General features: G+C 35.3%; 1 protein-coding gene across 4 annotated transcripts in view; it reads left to right on the top strand.

Moving 5' to 3' along the window:
• LOC138708047 (isocitrate dehydrogenase [NAD] subunit gamma, mitochondrial-like) overlaps positions 1 to 17,098 on the top strand; it is an 87,086-nt gene that overhangs the window by 52,379 nt on the left and 17,609 nt on the right. The window lies entirely within an intron of this gene.

The raw sequence follows: 17,098 nt of genomic DNA, 5'->3' as shown, positions 1-17,098 counted from the left end.
GTTTGAACAATGCTTCCAATATGTATTGCTTCAAATAACGTACGAAGCTCTCTACTGTATTTGATTACGTACATATCTAGGAGGGGTTGGAAGGAATTGTGGTAGGCCTATTACTATATAGGCCTACCACAATTCCTTCCAACCCCTCCTAGATATTACATGAGAGCTAAAGAAATCAGTACAGAACGGTCAGATTTACATTCTCGTTAATTTAATTGTCATAACTATTGAACGAACATTATGATGCTAATAATAATATTATAAGATGTTTTAAAAGAGATATCACATTGGTGAAAAACATCATTAAAGCTACAGTATAGCTACTGCAAATACTTTTTAATTGTCCCATTAACTCTCTATTCTCCAGGTTACTGATGCATTACTATTTTAGCCTTTCTGTTCTTTTTTCCAGTCACTGTTCTACAACTTACTCTGTCACATTCATTTTTTACAAAACAATTGATCATTACGTTAAGGAACTTATTAACGAAAACATGTTTATAATCTTTACATACTGAATTAGTTTGATCTATTTGTTTAAAAGTAAGGGCCATTAACTTGGTTTTTACACCTTGTCTGCTTGATGAAAGAATTTTTCTAAAGTGCGTGTGAAATGTTGATCGAATAATTTTAGATAAAGAAACTAATAACTTGTGGGAATTAGAAAATTAGCACTGTCATACTTTTTATTTGCAATATGCTGATAAATGCCTGTCAAGTTTTCAGATTTGAAACTAGCTAGTTCCAGTTTGAAAATCTCATGTGGTATTCTGCTACAAGCCCACCCTGTCACATATGTTAATGCATTATCTGGAATCATACATTGATCATGATTGTCCTCTTCAAGTTCAGCGATTTCTACAAAACTGTTTTCTGTTGCTGGATAATCACTGCAGATTCTAAATGAACTTTCTTCAATCTCCTTCTTCGTAACTAAAAAATCACTAACTTCAATTTCACAGTTGCCTTTCTCTGAAGGTGTTAAGAGCTGGCAGCTCATAATTCCTCTGACGGCAGACTTGAATTTACAGCTGTCAGGGATAATGTTATAACTACCCTTAGAACGCACGACAGAGAAAATATTTTCAATACAGTCTTGTGTTATACGTCTTGTAAGCAGGAACCGAAAGTTAAAATTTTGTTCCAGATCTCTCCACAAGTGACGTAGAGCTATTATATTTTGTATCCAACCCTTAAAGCAAGGTGGGTTTGTCTTTTTTTCGCTCAGAATTTTTAATTTTGAAAACAGACTTTCCAGTTTTTGTAGAGTCGTTCAATGACAAGAAGTAGTTTGTAAAGCCCTGCGTGAGGATTTAGCATCGTTCATGGTCGATGAATTAAAACAGTCAAATCCACGATCCACTAGCTCTATAAACTCTGTTGTTTGAAGAGCTTCTTCAGGTTGTGACTGAAACGACACATGAGTTTTTATGGCCTTGCTGACTGAATGACTTAGCACCTGTGCAGCCAGACAAACCCTCATGGGCGAGAAAGGTGGAAGTTCTATATGTTTTTGTCTCAAATTTGGGCATAATCGTGGATTCATATCTTTATCCTTATTATACAGTTCAACAACATGTTGCCACTTGTATACTTCATCTTTGTACGAAAGGTCGTGCCGCTTAAAGTTGTTTCGTACTGACTTTAGGAGATGTGGTGTGTCATGCAAGAAGTACACAATTTCTCCATCTATTTCAATAAATGGTTTATCAACCTCGCATCCCAATAAATTCCTCATTCTAATATTACTGGCTGGCTGGCTGGTCACTAACGACTACTTTAGGAAACTAGCCACATATTTACTAACCTCGCGGATGGCTTCGGAAAGAAGATCTTTTAGAACATCACCGGGCGTGGAATTATTAGGTAGGAAATATCCTATTATCTGCTTGTAGTTGGTTTGCAAGCCCCTAATCATAAATACTAAAGCCTGATTTGTGGGTTTCAATTCTCCACTTTCTGTTTGATTTTGACTCTCGTACGGTCCAAATTCTACAAAGCCATCGAATAAATCTGATTTTGCATCATACGAGAAACTTTGTTTCAAAGATATCTCGTCAAGTACAATGGAAACAACTCTCTGAGCTGGTGTCAGACTTCTCGATTTTATCTTAAGCAGTTGCATTATTGCCCATTGAAACCTGGACCCACACCCAATTGTTGCAGCCAATTACGTAAGGAGCGAATAGTCGCCAGACAGAAAGTCTTCCTCAAGTATCGATATGCATTTGGTGAATAATAATGCAATGCCAGTGCGAAATTTTTTTCATACTCGCTGTATCGCCTTCCCATAGGTTTTCTTTTTCTTAGCTTCAACTGAGATTTAAGAAATGAATCTTCTACCAGCGATTGATCACATTCTAAAGATGAATGAGATTTTTTCAATTTTTGTACGTCAGCTCTTAGGGTTTGAATGAGTTTCCTTTGTCTTGACATAATTTTCTGCGCATTCCTTAGTTTGTTAGTAAGAAATTGTATTTTTTTCTCAGACGAATTTTTTTCTCATTTTGGAGTTCTAACATTCTCCAAGTTATCTGTAACAAGATAAATTTTGTGCTTTATAAGGCTTACAATATTATATTTCGAAACATTTTATATTGTAATCATATTTGCTAGTAAATAACAATTACGATATTAGGGCCAGGAATATAAAAATACAACAATCAGGGCTTACTTAAAAGTTTGTGACTTTGTAGAATGCATAGGTTATATTAGAACAGGTAGTACTGTATCTTACTTTTGTCACAGTCTATGTAGACTGTGCTTCTTTCTCGCTGCAGGCAACACAAGAAATGTTTCGATCTCCTCTCGCACGGCTGACCCTCTCGTCAACTTATTCAAACCTTTCCGCTTGGAGCGCTGTTAGTCGATGTCGCACATATGACAGCCAGCTTTCCGGTATTAGTATCTACAGTATTTGGTATAGTCACGTTTCTTGGCCACCAAGATCCCCGGACCTTACCCCTTTAGATTTTTGCCTGTGGGGATGGTTGAAAGGCGAAGTCTACAAAGAAAAAGTAAACACGAGCTGATTTAATTGTTCGGATTATGAATAATACTGCCCTCATAAAAGAATGCCAAGATAACCTCAGAAAAGCTACATGTGGTGTTGTCAAGAGAATTCGAAAGTGCAATGAAGTCGGTGGTGGAATTTATGAAAATCAGCTTTGAACATAATCATTTGCCTTTGGTTAACACTTTCTTGGGTTATATTATAACAGCTGTATCTCTGTACCCAATAAAAATTGGACACATGTTTATACAAACACTCTGTAAATTATGTGGCAATTAAGTTATTTGATGTATTGCATCACAATATTTCTTTCATTAATGTTGCTGGTTTCTAGAGCTTTTCAGGGGCTGTTACATGCTGCATTAATTTCTTCTGATTTCTTAAAAAACACAGTTTGTGCTCTGAAATCTTTACAATCTATATACATGTTACTGTACAACAGTGATAAGCTTAAAATTCTATTTCCACAACAGCTCATTTTCTGGGTTCATTTCGAATGAAATGTGGATAATGTAGAATTTGATTTTATTTAGTTTCCTGCATTGTTAGTGTTTAAGTTTTTTCTTCGCATCCTGTCTCTCTTTCTCTCCAGATTTTAAATTTATCTTACTTTTACTGATACTTAGATTATTTCTATCTCTGGTGCTGAATTTTACCAATAGCATTTCGGGCTCCAAAAAATCCATTTGAACATATGTGAAATCATTCACATGAGTGGTCGGCCTTGGTAGCATACTCAGTATAGCCCTGGCCTTCTGTGCTCGAGGTTGCTGGTTCTATCTCAGCCCAGGTCGATGGCATTTAAGTGTGCTTAAATGCGACAGGACCATGTCAGTAGACAGGACATGTAAAAGAATTCCTGCAGGACAAAATTCTGGCACACCAGCGACGCTGATATAAACTCGACAGTTGCGAGCATCATTAAATAAACCATAATTTTTTTTTCACATGAGTGAATATAAAGTATATGTCTAGGAATATGGTTGCCACAGAAAATTGGTTGTAGTTCCGGTAACAAAAGTTATATCTAGACATCCCTCAGTAGTATTATTTACTTCAATTACATTACAAATATTAATTGCTTTTCTTATTAATAATACTGCGACTGAGATGGCTTTGTATATGTAAGCTATCTTAAGGTTCTTTAGTTAAAAAACCTTGCACCTGACAGCCATGTTACTATATAAAATGTCTGCAAATAAAAGCAACTACAGTAGAACTTGGTTATAGCGACCTCGTTTTGTGCGACACCTTGCTTATAACGTCAAATATTCTGTGGTCCCAACTAATTCCCCATAAGACATATGCTTTCCTACCTTGCTTAATACGACAAACGCATATGGGTCTACCTTGCATATAACGTAATTTTCAACCTCAGTTTGGAATAAGATTTTCTAAGAACCAAAGTATCTTAAGAAATATTTTGTTGAAATCTGACCCTGATAAATTCTTTACAGTCTCCTTCTGCCATAGACTTCTGGAATGCAGGCGGATTCCCCACCCCATTGTAACCTGCCCGAATTCATGCGGCATTAGACCAGTTTCGACAGGAAGTTTTCACTAAGTGCACGCATTTTAACGCGTATGTCCACTAAAAGAAGTGAGTGACGCTATAGAAGTCATTATAATAATTATGAACATGTTCTATGAAGCTAGGGAAGGGAGCAGTGAAATTGCAACTGAAATTATGAATGTAATTTAGCCCTTGAAAGTGTGTATTGGATAAGTAGAAGACAACAGAGTAAAATGACTGATTACTTCACTTCTAAGTAAAGTAGTTTGGTGAGTACTGAACAAACAGTTTTAATACAGAATACTGTATTTATAATTGTAGGCCTACGTGTATTTTATTATGTTCATTGTAGGCTTAAAAGTCAATACATAAATCTAAAATAAGTCTAATTAAGTTTGTTGTTTTTCATTTTCCACCTCACTAGATTGATAATGTGAATCTCGGTTACTATGACACTCGTTTATAACATAATTTTTAAGGTCCCTTGGTTGTCGTTATAACCAAGTTCTACTGTATAACTAAAAAATTCATTAACACATTTGTGGAGACATCTGTGGATGATGAGAGATATCAATCAATTACAACCATTGAAACCAGAGGCAGTTTTTGACCTCATTCACTAGAGACTCCTGTCTTCAGCTGTCTTTTGATGACCTCGTACTAAGTGGAGATTACTGTGCAATTGGTCCTTTCATCGGAGTAGAGAGATAGTTGCAAGTGCTGATAAATCGACATTTAACTTTCTGGAAACTCCATAAAAATGTGACTTACCATTCTGCTCCAGCACCACTTTCAGTATAGAGAGAGCTGTTAGTATTCATTGGAGCTAGTCTTGTATTAGAAATTTTGTAGTCTTTATGTAGAAAAGACGTCCTTACACTGTATAACTTTTCTGAAAGTCTGTGCCATTTTCTTCAGTGCAGTGACATGTTATATAATGGTTGTGTTCATTCCTATGTTCCTTCTGTGCAGTGACATTCACTTCAAATACCGTACTCTGGCAGCTGTAGATAGTAGTAGCAATTAGGCCTATTTCGTGATATTTCTGATTGACAGGATTGTTGATATTCATTTCATTGTCTAGCCAATGGCTTTGAAGCTTTATATTCTGATGCATGTAATAATGTAGCAAAACAAAACTTTCATTCTGTTAGTTCTCCCAAATCATCGAATTAAATGGAAATGTACAAAGAATATGCATTTATTACACATTTTTGTCAAGCATTAAATGTTTGCAAGAATGTAGTTTCAGTTTCAAGTGTAGACAAGTGATGTTTCACTTTGCTGTAACTTCTAAAACTCCTTGGAGTGACACTCAGCTTTCTATTGGATTGATATTTACTTGCATAATTGACGCCACTGCATAATGTACGCACTTGAGTTTTTCCTGGTTAAAGTAAGGAAAAGAAAAATCCACATAATATACATATCCCGTTTCCCACAGATGTTGTATGTAATATAAAGTCATATTGTTACATTTGTTTAAAAATTTTAAAACAGCTACGATTTAATATATTGATTGCTTATTTTTTAAATTACATTATCATGATTGGTTCTTTTTAACAGAGAAAACATACTTTTCGAATATTACAGTATTGTTGCATCATTGTTTCTTGGATTGTTGACTGTCACAGTCGATATTATTTGTGTCCCAGGTGTGTATTACTTTTTTTACATAGAAGAAAGATAACTAAATATTCAAGTTATATAGTAAGTGATTAAATTTGCAGAAGTTCATAAAAATAGAGCCACTGTTCGAGAGTTTAAAGTTTTGGGATGTAATGTGCATAACTAGCAAAAACAAAGACAAGCATGTTTTCAGTATTATTCGAATGTCTAAACCAGCTCAGATTACAATGTAGAATGTCTGGTAGCTATGAATTTTTTTTCCAAAATTTATTATTATTTTTTTTTTTTTGCATAAATATAGTATTTACCCGAATATAAACCACAACCTCAATTTTTAGGTTAATTTTACTTACATAGGCCTGCATTTATTGCTTGAACACTCATACAGAATTGAAGGGTTGGCAGGAAGAATGATGAAGTTCCATAAAATGAAATTTTTTAGTTAGAGATGCCGTCTATTGGATTACGTTGAGAACTAATAGAGACTTACATGGTTATTACAAAATCTACAGGTGCAATAAAAAAATTAAAAGTAATGACATTACGCATACGAATTAAAGCAGCGTGTTTTAAAGTTTAAAATTCATTTTTCTCTAAAGTTTGTTATTTGGAACCTCATCGTTCTTCCTGCTAACCCTTCAATTTTAAGTTGCAGGCATTTATCATCTGTCTTAATTTAGTGAAAATAGTGCAGTTTATATGCAGATATTATGTACACACTCTAGCTTTTTGTTCCAAACATTAAGGAAAATACAGTGTCTATTATACAAGTGAATACAATTCTGTCTGGGTTCTTTCCCTATAGTAAAGTCAGTTGGTGTGTAATGTGAATGAATACATTGCTTCCTCGTCATGTCGAGGTTATGAAGGAACTGAACTTGTCTCCCTGCCCCTATATCCCTTCATGTCGAGTACATGAACTTTGCTGTTACTTTGACATCTCACTTCATGTTATCTTGGTAACCTGATCAGTATTTGTACCAGTATTGAGATCTGGCATGTTTTCAACTTTGTAACATTTTAAGCTGCTTGTATGCATGTCTTGAGATCACTCTTTTCCAGATTTTATTCTCTTTTATCTGAAGTACAATATGTACTCTTTTTTTCCTGCAATGTCTTTTTCTTACTTTCTCATTATATGAATTATAAAGGGGAATTATTGTGATGCTTAAAATGTTTTTCAGCATCTTTGATACAACTTATGGGTGATTTTCAGCATGCCATATGTCTGTCCATTTCTGTACAGTGATTTCTTCGAAATAAATGGATTTTGTTCATGTATACTGTATACAAATCACTTTGATTGGGGATGTTGCACATGAAGTGGTGCTTTTTCTTTACGACCTGTGTGTGACTTTCTGACATAAGATCATGCAATAATTGAAACGTCTCCAAAGTAGTTTCTGTATAATGCTTTTCAGTACAGAATTAGAGAGAGTCTTTATCAGAAAAAATTGAAAAAGAATGGCGATTTTCTTAATCAGCAATAACATTTTTTTTATTTAATTTTTTTTGGCCTGTGACTAACTTACATAAGATCATAAAATAATTGAAACGTCTCTGAAGTAGTTTTTGTAGAGATATTATTATTATTTGCATAAATATAGCTCCAATCTAAATCAATTTGAAAACAATTTTATAGCTTAAAAATCTACGTAAATTAATTTGTACAATTAATGTAACAATTTCCATTATGGAAATAGGGGAAAATAAATAGACTATGGTTTATTTAGAACAGTTACTTTCCTTCAGATTAATAAGGGTGGTCGCAAAGGAAAATGTGTTATATTAATGAAATATTTTAAGAGTAGACTGTAAGGCACTTAGATTATAGATTTAGTCGACTTAAAAAAGATGGTAGAGTTTTTTTGTAAGACTGAGACATGGTGCTGTTTTAGGTTTTCTGACTGTACATCAGTTACAAATTTTATATGAAGATCGAGGATAGCCGAATGGAAAGTAATCTAGGTTTCTGTGCTTGAAGTGCTGGGTTTAAGTTCCCAGACATTACTTTTTTACTTTTTTGTTTATATTTTTTTTCTGTTAAATTGTTTCAGATATGTATTATATCAATAATATGTTCAAATTTCACTTTTCTCTAATGTACCGATCTAGTCCGGTAGGTAGGTGTTTGCAGGAAATGTGTATGATTGAAATAAAAGAGTTTAAGTACAAAAATTTAAACATGGTACTTCACATGTACCAGTCTAGTTCATTCATGACTTTCCTGTCCCATAATTTAGCATAAAACCTATGATTGATAGTTCAGAAATCTGTCAGCAGCACTCTTTCTGATCAGTAAGTGTTTTACAAAAAAAAGAAATGGTTGACCATATTGACATTTTTGGGGTTACAAAAAGTTCCCCCCCCCCCCCCCAGAAAACTAAGGTGTATCATCCTTGGATAAATGGTTTCATTTATGAATATGTTTTGTCTACTACTGTAGTCTAAGGAAATAAATTATTAATGGGAATGACATTGGTACTATGATAAAGGGGCTGTATTGTTGCAAAACTATGTCCAAAACTAAGGTCATCATCCTTGCATAAATGGTTTCATTTAAGAATATGTTTTGTCTACTACTGTAGTCTAAGAAAATAAATGATTAATAGGAATGGCATTGGTACCATGATAAAGGGCCTGTATTGTTGCAAAACCAGTGAAACATATAATGAGAAAGTATGTGTCATCATCTTGATACTGAATGTTAATGTATCACCAGTTTGCTCTTGTAGTGAACAGCCTTATCATGTTAACTGGAAAATGATTACCATGTTGACTCCTTATTTATATTTATTATGGAAGGTAAAATTATAAGAACTGTAAATATGTGTTGAATATAGTGCATAAAATGAGAGACAATTTGACTTCATAATGAAACACATGCCCCTGATGTAAGCACTGCAATAATAATAGCAGCAAGAAGACCCAGATTTTAATGACATATCTTTTATTTGGTGTTGTACAACCAGTGTTAATTTTATGATAAATTTTTGTGTTGATACACAGACTGCAAAAATTGCATAATTAATTAATAGGTGTAATAGGTGATATCCCGCGCCATGGCATTGCAGTATAAGGCATCCTGCCTAGGACTCGCGATACGGAATGTGCGCTGGTTCGAGTCCTCATGGGGGAAGAAATTTTCTCATTAAATTTCGACCAGTGTATGGGACCGGTGCCCACCCAGCATCGTGATGCACTTGGGGAGCTGCAATAGGTAGCGAAATCCGGTTGCAAATGCCAGCTATAACGGCTGGGGGGATCATCGTGCTAATCACACGATACCTCATTCTGGTTGGATGATTGTCCACCTCTGCTTCGGCATGTGGACGTGAGGCCAGCAGCCGGCTGGTCGGTCTAGGCCCTTCATGGGTTGTAGCACCACGCATTATTATAATAGGTGATATTTCAATAATTGTTTCAAAATTATAAATCTTTCAGTTTTTAGTCATTGTCCCCTCCCAGTTTTTCAAATGTTGTTATAGATACTTCACTTCTCTCTTGTATGGAGGAGGGACAAGAAGGCTTGCACTGCACCCTGAGGTTTATTGTGCTTACCACGCCTATTCCGTGAATGATTGGGTAGCCGAATGGTTGCACTCTTTAGATACTTTACTCACTCACTTACAAATGGCTTTTAAGGAAGCCACAGGTTCATTGCCGCCCTCACATAAGCCCTCCATCGGTCCCTATCCTGTGCAAGATTAATCCACTCTCTATCATCATATCCCACCTCCCTCAAACCCATTTTAATATTATCCTCCCATCTATGTCTCGGCCTCCCCAAAGGTCTTTTTTCCTCCAGTCTCCCAACTAACACACTATATGCATTTCTGGATTTGGCCATATGTGCTACATGTCCTGCCCATCTCAAACGTCTGGACTTAATGTTCCTAATTATGTCAGGTGAAGAATACAATGCGTGCAGTTCTGTGTTGTGTAACTTTCTCCAATCTCCTGTAACTTCATCCCTCTTAGCCCCAAATATTTTCCTAAGAAACTTTTCTCAAACACCCTTAATCTCTGTTCCTCTCTCAAAGTGAGAGTCCAAGTTTCACAACCATACAGAACAACCGGTAATATAACTGTTTTATAAATTCTAACTTTCAGATTTTTTGACAGCAGACTAGATGAAAAAACTTCTCAACCGAATAATAACAGACATTTCCCATATTTATTCTCAATTTAATTTCCTCCTGAGTGTCATTTATGTTCGTTACTGTTGCTCCAAGATATTTCAATTTTTTCACCTCTTCGAAGGATAAATCTCCAATTTTTATGTTTCCATTTTGTAAAATATTCTGGTCACGAAACATAATCATATACTTCGTCTTTTTGGGATTTACTTCCAAACCTATTACTTTGCTTGCTTCAAGTAAAATTTCCGTGTTTTCCCTAATCGTTTGTGGATTTTCTCCTAACATATTCACGTCATCCGCATAGACAAGAAGTTGATGTAACCCCAAAGTAATGCCATCATTGCCATAAAGTGAGATAATCTGATATGGAAATAAGCTGATGATTGTGTACTTTGTTTGGCAATGTATAATAGTGTTCTGTTTTTCATTTTTCTCTACTTTACTTTTTTCTATTGGTTTTAGATCATTTGTAATTTCTAATGGTCGTTTTGTAGATAATATTTTGGGAAATTCTATGCCATCAAATTTTCGGTCCTGATAATCTATATACTGTATAATGAAAGAAAAATTTGTTATGTAAATGCAGTCTGATTTTTGCTTGACAGAAAATTGCACTGTCCTTTCAACTCTGACTCGACTTCAATTATTATTCAGTTTAAAAGTCATGTATCATAATTATGTCCTCTTTTTTTTTTTTTTCTTTCATAATATGAAATTGCAGCAAAGTAGGATATAATAGGATTAATAGTATTTTATGTTGTGACATTACTCAATTATTGATTGCAGAAATAAACATGACCTCCTAACTTTCAGGAGACAAGCTACATTTTTCTCTTTTATGCACTATATTGAAGTGACTGATTTTTGAGGTCTTCATAATTTGGTGATATGGAATTACACATCATCAGCACTATGTACTGCTGGGTGAACAATTTATCTCCTGCTTGGAAAGTGATAACTTAGGCTATCAGTGAGCATGTGACCACAAGCTGGTTATGTAGACAGCACAGTATGGATTATTCAACAAATCACACAAACTATTAAACATAACATAGGCTACTACTATATTAAGCAGTTAAAATATAATGTACTTATTAAAAATAAGAAAGAAGATTCTGAAATTGTCTGCCTTCTTCCAAACACTTCTGGCACCTCTTTCAGGCATGATACATCACTCACTTTTGTTTCATTTTGAGAAAATGGAGACAGTATCTACGCGAATGCTATTTTTCAGTTCTTCCAGAGTATGTAGATTATTTTTTACATATTTTTACGCTTTAAAAATCTCCAGATATTAAAATCAGTGGGTATAGGTTGAGAATAATAATAATAATAATAAATACATACATACAGTTCACACCTGTGGAGTAGTGGCTAGCGCGTCTGGCCACAAAATCAGGTGGCCCGGGTTCGATTCCCAGTCAGGGCAAGTTACCTGGTTGAGGTTTTTCCCGGGGTTTTCTCTCAACCCAAAATGAGCAAATGCTGGATAACTTTCGGTGCTGGACCCTGGACTCATTTCGCTGTCAATATCACTTTCATCTCATTCAGAAGCGCAAATAACCTAAGATGTTGATAAAGTGTCGTAAAATAACCTATTAAAATAAAATATATATACACACAGTGTATTCTGCCCAAGGGCAGGTCTTTCACTGCAAACCCAGTATTCTATAATCTTTCTTATTTTCTGCCTTTTTGTCTCCACATATCCATATATCTTAATGTCGTCTATCATCTGATATCTTCTTCTGCCCCAAACTCTTCTCCCATTCACCATTCCTTCCAGTGCATCCTTCAGTAGGCAATTTCTTCTCAGCCACTGACCCAACCAATTCCTTTTTCTTTTCCTGATCAGTTTCAGTGGCATTCTTTCTTCACCCACTCTTTCCAGCACAGCTTCATTTCTTATTTTGTCTGTCCATTTCACACGCTCCATTCTTCTCCATATCCACATTTCAAATGCTTGTAGTCGTAATGTCCATGTTTCTGACCCATATAATGCCACACTCCACACAAAGCACTTCATTAGTCTCTTCCTTAGTTCTTTTTGTATAGGTCCGCAGAAGGTGCTCCTTTTTCTAATAAAAGCTTCCTTTGCCATTGCTATCCTCGTTTTGACTTCCTGGCAGCAGCTCATGTTATTGCTTATAATACATCCCAGTTAATATTAATAACGTATGATATAATTTTATATATATATATATATATATATATATTTCGTCACAGCATTTTTTAGATGTAATGGTGGACCTCACATTTTCACGTATATGGTGCCATCATTAACAATTATTACAAAAAACACTTCTTTGCAGTACACTTTTTTTAAAACTACCCTATTCCCACTAGCTATCTCCACTTTTATTGCTCAGTCTATCGCCTATTTAATACTTATCCTACCTTTCTTTTGCTATTCATTATTTTTTCACTAGTTCACCTATATCTTACTGTTTATATCAGTTCACTTCTATCTCCGATTTGTTATTCAGTTCGTTATTTGCTATAACAACTATTTCGACCATCAAATAATTCCTATTCATACCTTCGTTACTCTGATGCCTTGATACTAATATAATTCAGTAGCACTAAACAGTTTCTACTACTCTTATCTTGATCCTTTACTAATTCACTAATATTAATCACTCATTACTCTAAAAATACTATTCGCTAGTCATTTTCTTTTCGTAGTAAAACAGGTCAATAATAATATTAATGATAATAATAACAATAATAACAACAATATTCACGGCTTTGGAGTAGTGGTTAGCATGTCTGACAACGAAACCAGTGAGCCTGGGATCAAATCCTGGTTGGAAGAAGTTGGCCAATTAAGGTTTTCTCTCAACCCAATATGAGCAAATGCTGGGTAACTTTTGGCACTGGACCCTGGATTCATTTCGCCATCACTTTCATCTTCAATCATTCTGCCTACATCCTATCATACAGGGCGATCATAATGTGACCTAATGGGTGCCCCAAAAGTAGGCAGCAGCGCAAATGGATACATGTCAGTATGCGCGACATAATATAATAATAATATAATTATATCCTCGAACACAATATGAGGTTCGTGCATAGAATAGTCAATAGTCTGTGCTGTCACAGACTCCTGCTGGAAAAAAACAGAAGTATGCTGCCTTGTCATTAACTCACCGAGAAAAGGGGACAAAATCATTTTCGATATACCTTTGAGTATGAACAATTTAAAAAACTGGGGCCTGCCATACCCTCTATTGTCTCGTCTCTTGATCAATGAACGTGTTTGGGTTTGTCAGAGCTTCCAAATAACTGTTGCTTTAGTTATTTGCCAACCCATGGAGATGAAACCAAGCCTCATCCAAAAACAGAAGGGGATTAGAGCCAATTTCTCAGTCATGCACTCTATTTAAAACCCAACAGAATCACTTTGTAGTATTTCTTGCACCACTCTAAATTTGTATGGTTTTCAGTAGTCATGTAGCATTTTCCACAAAACTGTAAGATACACCCATTTCCTGTGAAATGTGCCAAGCAATTTTTAATGGAATTTTCCAAGCCATGTCCATGTCATCCAGTGTTCCCCTGAAATTTATTCACATTGAAAGATTTGGAACATTGACACCTGGGAATATTTTTTGCTAATACTTTAGCTTCACAGAACGAATTTGGTAACAATTGAAGGGTGCTCTGCAATAACAAGGTATGTGTAAGAAGTGGGTGTTTGGCAGTAAGTAAAAGTAACATTGTTTTCATTAAAGAAAGGGCTTTGCAAATCTGCGTTTTTAATGAGTGTTATTGATAGTTTATTTGTATAACTTTCATGTATTCATCAAAATCTCGTTATTAAATTTGTTATTTTGATACATTAATTGTGGTGACTATACCAAGATATGTGTGCATACTTATTATTGCAGAGTACCGCTCATTTATCAAATATAGAAACTCACTGTGCAGTACTATATTTGCATACTTTCACATGAGCATAAAGCTGCTCTGTATTATCATATTGCCCTCAACATTTGTTCTGATCTTGTCTCCCACTCACTCTAATGTGATGTGATCTGGGCCAAGACTGTGACGTATGCTACAGAATCACTTGCTAATAGCAATTTTGCTACTTTCTGGCCAGAAGTTGATTTGCTCACCCAGTAGAATAGTGTATCGGTCCTATTGATATATGGTAGAGGAATGTAATCCTAATATGAATCAGGATTATGGCTTCCTGTTCCTTTATATCAGCTTTCATTAGTAGTGCCTCTCAAATTTCTTATATTTCTGGAAGGTAATTTGTACAAAATAGTTTTTAAGGCTATTAAGTTTAACATTGCGTTAAACCACAACTGAAATATCAGTAAACAGTCTGTGTTTGATGAAATAAAACATTCATAGAGACTGTAAATTTACAAATTTTAATCTAGTTGCAATAAATATTATAACTACATATATCTCGAAACGCAAACATGTATACTGTACAAAAATACAGATAAGTATGTGCGTTAGAGAATTTAGAAGCATATTCAAGCTGCTCCATCAGATGTGACTGCACTCATTTTAAGATCGTAATGTTCAAGCTGTGAAATGAGGTAATTGAGAAAATTTATGAGAGAAGAGTTGGAAGGGGAACTCTTTTGAAGATGCATTTTATAACAAAGCACATGCAGAATAAATTAATATGGCCAATCTAAATGGATATGGTATGAGAGAGATTCGTAATTTAAATTCATGCATTATATTTTATGACATGGATCTATATTTGTATATTACAGCGAAGTTCTCAACAAACTCCACTAGTAGCACTGGCCTTCTGTGCTCGAGGTTGCGGGTTCAATCCCAGCCCAGGTCGATGGCATTTAGGTGTGCTTAAATGCGACAGGCTCATGTCAGTTGATTTACTGGCATGTAAAAACTCCTGCAGGACAAAATTCTGGCACACTGGCGACGCTGATATAACCTCTGCAGTTGCGAGCGTCGTTAAGTAATTTAAGTTTTTAAAAACTCCACAAGTTGCTGCCTCCCTTATGGCCACTATATTTTGTAACAATGGCACAGCTGACAATCAATTTCAATCGGTGCTATGCCCTGTGCATTCAAAAGCTTTATCACTGACCGCACTTCACATGTGGCAGGAGCTGGAATAGGAAGATCCATTTTCAACCAATGCAACGAAGCTACTGAGAGCACTCGGGAAGTTCTGCTAGCGCATGCACCATGTCAGGACATTACTCTATCACGTACACGCTTCACGCAACATATGGTTTGCTAGCTGTGGGACAAGTGGGAAAGTTACTTTATGGATGTGCCTCGTATCATTTTCACCGAGATTGGTTGAGAACTTGTGACCCAGCCAAGTCATTAGTAACAAATCGATAGCTGATTTATTTCAGAACAATTGTAGCCAGTCCATTCAATTTCCTTAGAAACACATATTACAAATTGCAGTAAAATCGCATTTGCAATGCATTTGCTGACCAACTCCCTCTAGTGTCAAGGACTTGAAATGTATAGAGCTTTGCATTTTGGCATCCATTAAGTTTTCATGGCGAGCATAGAAGAACTTTCCTGTATCATACTTCATACTAATACTGATGATATTACCTATGATGACAGTGTAATCTGCAACTGACAGAACAGAATTGCGCAGACACATCTGGTGTTACAAATGAGATAATCTCACTGTATTGAAAATCTGATCTGTGACTTGTCGCTAATTGAGGGTTTTGCTGGAAGAAGAGGATATGTATACCAATGATAGACTGACCTATGTGCTCTTTTTCCGGCAAAACTCTCAAATGTACATTGTAGCTTGAGTTTGCTTCCATAACTTGGTTTACTGAAAAAATTAAGTAATTTGAATTGCCTGTAGTGTTGCTGTGATTGTCACGAGGTATGATTGTAACATTCAGAACACTACAAGGACTAGTCTGCTTGTGTTTCAGAATATATGCATTCTTTGAAGCACTGTAAACTAATTATGAAGAGTTATATTTTTTTTTTTATTATTTAGTGAAGAGAATGATAATTAATATGTTGTAATAAAGCACTTTTTGTATTTTTTGTGCTGTTACCTCTAGCTTAATATTTTTTAGTTCTTTCCCCCTAGCAAGTCCTTTCATCAAAGCCGTTTTTGTGTTGGCATGTTGTTATTGATATTCAGTTTGTGCTTAAATGAGTTTTTGCCTTCCTGCGTTGCAAGCAGTAATAATGTGGAATAGCAGTTTAACCTTGTTAATCAGAAGAGTTGACCAGATGTAATGAATATTTACAACTTTGTGGTCTGTTGCTGTATAGCATTTCTTTTTCCCTTAAAACAGTAACTTAAGCTCAAAATGGCGGTAAATTTTTCAGTCCAGCATTGGGTAGTTAACTAGCCATATTGACCCAAAAATTCATCTCCAGGAATAATGCATAGAAGTTAATCTGTAGTCTATCATAGGGATTGGATCTATGTTAAATCAGTGCTGCTGCTATCTGTTACAATTGAGACGTCACCCGAATAAGGGCATACAGAGCAAAATGTAGTTCTAGTATAAACTGATTTTAGTGTTTGTCAGCTGTGAGGTTCATCACAGTTGTGTCCAAAAAGTTTTTCTTCACTGTTAAATTATACTTTTTCGACACAACTATGATGAATCTGACAGCCGACAACATTGAAATTGGTTTATATCAGAACTACATTTTGCTCTCTACGCCCTTATTTGGGTGACGTCCTCAATTATTATTATTAATGCCCAGAAGTTCATGCATTTGCATACTTTTACCTGGAATGTATAACTGTATGCTTATATATTTTACGAATGATCAATTTTCGAATTATTTATTAAATGT

The sequence above is a fragment of the Periplaneta americana genome, chromosome 10 (genome assembly GCF_040183065.1).
Source record: "Periplaneta americana isolate PAMFEO1 chromosome 10, P.americana_PAMFEO1_priV1, whole genome shotgun sequence".
Classification (NCBI taxonomy): domain Eukaryota; kingdom Metazoa; phylum Arthropoda; class Insecta; order Blattodea; family Blattidae; genus Periplaneta; species Periplaneta americana.
The sequence above is the reverse complement of the archived record's forward strand: the minus strand, read 5'-3'. Positions and strand labels throughout refer to the sequence as shown.